The following is an 8,239-nucleotide window of genomic DNA, read 5'->3' on the forward strand; positions in this document are numbered from 1 at the left end:
ACAAAGAGATGCAACATGAGTGTGTTTCAGATACCTAGCTCAACATAGAGAATTGAAAACACTGTTCTTTCCCATAAACTCACTGAAAGGACAAAATAAAAGTCTAAATAAGAGGCAATAATTCAAAAGAATTAAATAAGAGAGCAGACAACAACATACTTCAGTGAAATATTGCAAGTTGGAAAGCAGATGGGTGAATCTCAATTTATCCTCATCAGAGAAACTTGGAAGTACTCAGGGTCAAGGGAGTAAACTAGGAAATAGGCCAGCCCTTGGCCCACACGAAGGCCTCTGAAAGCGAGGTCTCAGATATGGTTAAAAGCAAGCCTTCTCTGTCTCTCTCTTTGCCTTTTTAAAAATTTGTGCAAGTGTATAAGGTACATGAGAAAATTTGTTACATGTATATGATATGTAGTATTCCAGGTATCTGTCACCCAAGTACAATACATTTTTACGTAAAGTCATCTTACTCTGCTGTGAAACACTGAATGTACTGGTTTTATTTTACTGTATGTGTTTGCACTTTTTACTCACTCATCCTCCCTGCCCCATCCCCCAAAGCAGGACTTCTTTGGAAGATTGAATATCTCCGTCCCACAGAGCTAAATAATTGCTCCTTATTTGACCTGGGAGTTGATCCACAGAGATTAATTATCTCTCGAGGGCAGACGGGACGTTCTTCCAGATGCTAGTGACAGCTCGTGGGCAGAGGTAGAGTTACACAGAATATGGAAAGTAAGTAAAAGTCTACACACAGAATGTTGAGAAACTTATGCAGCTTCCCACACTGGATCCTAAAAATGCCAACAGCAGGGAGGGAAACAGTTCTCTCTAGGAAAACTGAGAAGTCAAGAAAAGAGTCAGATACCCATATTTACATGTCTCCATTTAAATCATAGGTTGCCAATTTAAGTGTGAGTCCCATAAGTTGACGAAACCTATCCAATTGCAGATTTAGTGCCTCTGTTTCAAATATCAGGAGTATTTGAGGATCATCCAAAATGCTAGGAGGGCTTCCATCTAACATGGAATAGAGAGACAAGAAAGGAGACCTTTAGATCACCATTTCTTTAAGTCTGATCTGGAAACATTTGGAAGTCCATGAAATAAGAACCACATTCATAATAATAACAGGACTTGATTAACTATTTCCTCTGTTTTTGAGAGTTTGCAATTATGTTTTGCCCAAGTTATATAGCTTGAGATCTCACAACAAACTCAGTCCAGAAGAAGATATGCGACCTAAGCGCTGTTTCAGTAAGCTAGGCATTAAAGATATCTATAAGAATGTAAAATAATGCCACTGTTTTTCCTTTTCAGTTGGAAAACATAGCTACTTACAAAAATTATGCCATTTTTGTAACAGATAGTGGGTTTGTACAGAGGCTAGGAGGCCTTCTAAGACAGGTTTTGCAAACTGTAGGGTGCCGTTCTCAGTACGGGTCAATGGGTTAATACTATAAGTGGATGCAAGTTATAGAGTATCTTAGACTCAAGCAGAGGGGGAGGAAACTACAACAAAATTAGAAAAGCAACAAACAATTCAGGCCAGCTTTAATCCACTACCTGTTATGAAGTATGATTCTGTATTAGTCTGTTCTCACACTGCTAATACATAGCTGAGACTGGGTAATTTATAAAGGAAAGAGGTTTAATGGACTTACAGTTCCACATGGCTAGGGAGGCCTTACAATCATGGCAGAAGGTGAATGAGAAGCAAAGTCACATCTTACATGCTGGCAGGCAGGAGGGCATGTGCAAGGGAACTCCCCTTTATAACACCATCAGATCTTGTGATACTTATTCACTATCACGAGAACAGTAAGGGGAAAACTCGCCTCCAAGATTCAGTTACCTCCCACCAGTTCCCTCCAATGACATGTGGGGATTATTACAATTGAAGGTGAGGTTTGGGTGGGAGACACAGACCCAAACCATATCACATTCAGTGGTTGGAAAAAGCAAATGCATTCACCTGTGGAAAATTTGGCAAGCTGTATTAAAATGCAGAGAATGTTTATCCGCTGTCCCACTCATATCAAATATACGTCACTGTGTGTGTGTATACAAGTGTGCATGCATATATGTATTTGAGTGCACAAATGGGAAAAAACACAAAATTTTCATAGTAGTTCTCTCTGGGTAGGGGGAGGTGGGCATGGGGTCACTTGTCATTTCACTGTATTTATTTTCTATCTTACTTGGAACTTGAATTTGTAATTCAAAGTGAATGGATTAAATGATGACTTGTCTAATGCTTTAGTAAAAATGTGCTATGTATTCCCAAATAGCTTGTAGATAATGCCAAATACTAGACATTAGTTTCCAGTGCTGCCATCATTGGATGTAAAACGTTGTCAGTTGAGCTGAAAAGAAGGAAGCCGCTCACTTACCTCCTTCTGCAGTCTGGTGGGTGCAGAGGAACTGGCGCCCAAATCCATATTGGTTGGACATGGTTCAATAGTATGCCACAGAAACAGAGCTAAATCTAGGGAGGGTAGTGGGTGAGGAACAGCGTCTAAAAAAGGGATTCATTTCCCACACATGCAAAGGAATGTTGAACAAATCCATCTTGTGATACTCACCAAGGTGTTAGCCAAACCTAGAGGAGACAGAACTTCCACTCGTATTGCCAAATGTCTGTTTGTTGGGAAAATGCTTCTCATCTGTTATGAGTGTTAAACCATTCTGAAGGTATCTGGGAAACCAAATCAGTAATTTAAAAATTCCTTGTAAACTTGGAATGAAAATAAAGGGAGAGGTACCTACTGCCTCGTCTATTTGTCTCATGGATGCTTTCACTGACTCCATGACAGAGGAAGCTTTTCTAGTACTGGAGTCCCCATCTCCAAGGACAATAATGCCTTCTTTGGGAATAACTCTGGAAGGACCTGCCTGAGGCTATTTTACACTTAATTTTTAAAAATAAGTAAAGGAGTACACTCTAAAATAGCAATAAAAAGTGTAGCACTGCAAATACTAGGTGATAGAAATTTTTCAGCTCCAAAATTGTCTTATGGGACTACCATTATACATGTGGTCCACTGTTGACTGAAACGTCATCTTTATGCAGTACATGACCGTATATGTATATGTAGATACAGATATAACTACATATAGATATAAATGCAGATAATTTTTATTCTATATCCCACTTATATAAAATATACATGAATATGTGTATAAGCATCTGTGTGTACATCTATGTATTTGAGCACCCAAATGGGAAAAACACACAAAATTTTAATAGTGATTATCTCTCAGGACGGGGAGGTGGCTATAGAGTCACCATTCCATGCTATTTTCTATCTATATATCTATACTATATCTATACTCTATATCCCAAATACTAAATATATATACACACACCCTGAATGTGTATACTATATCTATGTCTACTATATGTGTATACTATATATACTTGTGTGTACTATATATCCTTCATGTGTATACTATATATACTTATATACACATAAGTATGTGTATCTAAATCTACATGTAGATAAAGATATAGCAGGCCGGGCGCGGTGGCTCAAGCCTGTAATCCCAGCACTTTGGGAGGCCGAGACGGGCGGATCACGAGGTCAGGAGATCGAGACCATCCTGGCTAACACGGTGAAACCCCGTCTCTACTAAAAAATACAAAAAACTAGCCGGGCGAGGTGGCGGGCGCCTGTAGTCCCAGCTACTCGGGAGGCTGAGGCAGGAGAATGGCGTGAACCTGGGAGGCGGAGCTTGCAGTGAGCTGAGATCCGGCCACTGCGCTCCAGCCTGGGCGACAGAGCCAGACTCTGTCTCAAAAAAAAAAAAAAAAAAGATATAGTATATACACATTTATATATACTTATGTGTATTCATATTCATATCTATCATCTTTCTACCTACCATCTGTCTATCATGCTATTTGTCATCTATCATCTATCTACCATCTATCTGCCCATCTGTGTACCCATCCATCAATCTACCTGTCATCTATCTATATATCTATCCCAAATATCTATTCATCTATCTACCCTCATATCTGTTCATCTAGTTGTCTGTCTCATCCATCTATCTCATCTATGTACCTGTTATCTATCTATCTATCTATCTATCTATCTATCTATCTATCTGTCATGAGTATAATTCCTCTCATATCTGTTTTCTTCTCAAAAACTTCAGACAATTTTGTACAAATGGATTTATTATAATAACACACCGTGCCCTACAGCTTTTAAAATTTTCTTCAAAGTAGCTCATGCATTACCTCATTTGATATATTTGCTAACTTCTCTGTAGAAGGCCATTGGCCATCGTTGAGCCTCATCTCTGAAATGTGGAGAAACAATGCTGGCAGCATAAATTAGACCAGTGTTATCAAGTCTGAAGGCAGCATGTTGGGGTGATATGTTAATTGATTCAGAAGCAATTAATGTTAGCTCTTAATGGTGGAAAGCATTTCCACCCTGTAATAATGTATCAAGACCTTTGTTTTCATGGAATCTTCTCAAATGTTTGTGATATTTCAAACCAAATCATTTTAGTTACACAATGAGTTACCACCTTTTTAAAATTTTATTCTTCTCCCCAGCTCCCCAAAGATAAATTCAGATCAGGAAGTAAATACATTTTCTAGTTAGAAAGCACAATGCAATTTGAAATGTCGAAAGGAACAGATTCCAAGACTAAGAAATTAATGCCCACACCCAAGGCACAAAGTAATTATTTTCCAAAGAGTGTGTCTGCTAATCCATATCAGCCAGATGCACAGAGGTTTAATAAGACATGCAACCTAGGAGGAATATTAAACAATGCTTCTTGGATCCTATTAAATCCTGCTCTTGTTGTATGCTACAAAATGCAAAGTTCTAGAAAAACATATTTTTAAAAAGCAAAGCCAGTTGTACATGAATGGATTCTAATTCAAGCATGTATTGCTTCACCTACCTGCTAAGGTCTTGCCTGTCCATATTCAGGTTGGTGGCAAAGTTGGGAATCAGGAAGTGAGAAGTTTCATCAACTTGAGAGGAATCGACAGCCAAATAACATACATGAGCAGGGATAACTGCATCCTCTTGTCATTCTTTCTATGGCTGGGCTCCAAATATCATGTGTGGCTTGTATTTCTAGGTTCACAACTGCTATGGTAGGGTCCAGCCTCTTTGCTAACTGTTTTCTTATGGCAAGTAGGTGCAAACAGATTATTTCTATGGTGGTGCACCCTATCCAGCCACTGCTATGGGCTTGGCTTCTAATTATTCTCCCTTGCTGTCTTCTCCAGGGGATTGCTGAAAGCTCACATATGCTTAGAAGATTGTGTCTTCCCTTTGGGAGAGGAGCATGTTCAAGGACTACCTGATGTAATTTAATAAGACGTTAGACCCCTTGCCACAAGCTAAAGAAACTCCTTGTCACTATTCACATTCCTGAGCTCCCTGTGGGATACTCCTTGGTATCTTCTTTTCCCTTGTTTTGCCCGATAACCCCATCTGAGTTTCTCTTGAGAGCACCTCCTCAGTATATCACCTGCTTAACAAGCTCTGTATTACACTCTGTTTCTAGAAGACCTAATATTTCGGCACTCAGATGATTTTCTTGTGCTCCTCAAAGCAGTTCTCAGAGTTACTTTGGCTTTGTGACACCAGCGGAGGAAACCACAAAGCCTGGGAGAGATGCTTGGTTTTGCCTCTGCTGCTACACGTTGTATGGCACCATCACCTTCTTGGAATGCATGACAGCAAGGCATTTTCCACTCAGTTGGCTCTGCGGCAGGAAAGCCAGTGGTGAAGCTGGGATGATTGGTGCCTACCCTTGCTCTTTCTTCTCTTTCTCTGTATCCTCCAAGGAAAAAGGAAAGGACACTTTCCCCAGGCTCTGTCTCCCAGTCTGGTGCACTGTTTTCAAAATATTCTTGCTATTGTGAAAAACCTCTGTTTCCCCCATCTTCTGTGCTTGGGAGATAGTCAACAGGCCTGTTGGGACCAATGGCTATCGGGACACACCCTGTATCCTCTCTTCTATCTGGACAATGGGAATGCTTGGGTGTATATGTCTCAAGAGCTTTTTGCTTCCTGATGCAGAGTAATTCCAGCTGGATCTCTACTCTAGCTAGAGATTTCTAAAGATAGTCTTTCTAGCTGACTTCATTATAATAGAGCTTCCTACAGAAACCAGGGAGCATTAAGTACCATTTCCAGGAGAACACAAGAGTGAGGAACAATATGGTACAAGTGTTCTTTGGCAAGTGGCTGCCATTGTTGTTCTCACTTGTAGACATGGGGTTGAAATTATATGGTTTAGGCATGGCCCCAACCATTCTTTCACTGACATGAGAGTGGCTGGGAGAGGGTAGCAGGAAGAGGATGCTCCACCTGCCATCTTCACATGGCAAGAAAGAATGAAATCCAGATTTACAGTCAAGGGGAACCATGGTTCTGCACTTGAAGGACAAATAGAAGACACATGCACACACAAACCCATATGCACACTCTTCTTCAGGAAGTTGTTTTATTGGGCATTCAGAAATATAGACAAGAAAAAAATAGTGTACCATATAAACTCTTTGATAAAGGAATATATATCTTAGGAAAGTGCAATGGAACAAAAAGGAGAAACATTAGGGAAGACAGAATGTCTGACCAAAAGTCATAAACAATGCATGATATCATGTTATAGGTGTTGCTAAACTGGGGTTACATGTCTGTCACTCATATGTCTCCACAAATGTTTGAAGATAAAAACCAACCCTTGACACAAAACAAGCATGAATATTCCTGATATTGAGTGGAAAAAAACATATTATCAGTTGAAAGCCCTGGAAATCTGAAGAAGAATAATTTAAAGAGCAAGCTACCATGAACAAACTGGCTTCTTGAAGGCTGTTTCTCATAAGGTGCCACAAATAATCTGCTGTCACAATTACAAAACATGATGAATGAGTGAGATGGTTCAGAAGCCGAACTCATATGCAATGTACTCCTCTACAGATAAGTCTAAATTATGTTTTAGAATAGTCGGACTCCAGCAGGCATCTAAATATGCAAATCTACACACACAACAGAAAATACAGATTTGTGCTTCTGAGGAAATATAGATGAACATCCCTGATTAAGACTCAACAATTTTGAAAACTAAATAAGTTGTGCACCTTCAGAACTAACTCTGAGTTATTGTTGTTGTTGCTATTGTTGTTTTGTCTTTTTTTAAATTTGAGGGATGTTCTTACTGTGTAGTGGCGTGATCATGGCTCACTGCAGCCTCGACCTCTCAGGCTCAGGCAATCCTCCCACCTCAACCTCCTGAGTAGCTGGGACCAAAGACACGGGCCACCATGCCTGGCTAATATTTTATCTTTTTGGTACACACGAGGCTTTACGGTGTTGTTCAGGCTGGTCTCAAGCGCCTGGGCTCAAGTGATTCTGTCACCTCAGCCTCTCAAAGTGCTGGCATTATAGGAGTGAGCCACCACACATGACCCCTAACTCTCAATTTTTGATAAACAACACACAACAATGTGCATGAGGTCTCAATCCTTGGCAAAACTTAAAACACAAGTGGTTTATGCTGTAACCATTCTCATGGTTTAAAACTCCAGTCTTAGGATCTAAGACAAAAATGGTTTATTTTGTAACTCCACTTTCTAGGAGAAATTAAGATTTTCTTCCATTGAAGAATGTTGATCATTTATTATAAGATAAATGAGGTTTATAATATTTACCTAAATGATGATTCTGTTTAATGCACAGGACTATATCTATAAGCTAGGTAAACGATGCAGTGGCTTTGTATTTCTATTTCTCACATTAGCAGTAGAGTGTCCATATTAAAAGTTGTTTTTTTTTTTGCTTGGCTGGGCACCATGGCTCATGCTTATAACTCCAGCACTTTGGGAGGCCAGGGCAGGAGGATTGCTTGAGCCTACGAGTTGGAGATTTGCCTGGGCAACATAACGAGACCCCTTTCTCTACAAAAACAAAACAAAAACACAACATTTTTTAAGCCTAACACAAGACTCAAGGGTCATCAACAAAAAGGTTTCATATATTTGACAACTTAGAAACACGTTTCTGGGATCCAGTGTAGCATATGATGAAAGATGCCAGAAATATAACAAATAAATAATAGGAATAATTGAAAGCTACTAAAAATATAATATGTATATAAAACATATTAAAATAGTATCAGTGTGGCTGGTAGTTTTAATTAACTTAGAAAATAAATTTAGTCATTTTAAGACCAAACAAAAAATGCACGCCCTTTT

The sequence above is a fragment of the Trachypithecus francoisi genome, unplaced genomic scaffold, assembly GCF_009764315.1.
Source record: "Trachypithecus francoisi isolate TF-2019V2 unplaced genomic scaffold, Tfra_2.0 Lachesis_group6, whole genome shotgun sequence".
In the NCBI taxonomy this organism is placed as follows: Eukaryota; Metazoa; Chordata; class Mammalia; order Primates; family Cercopithecidae; genus Trachypithecus; species Trachypithecus francoisi.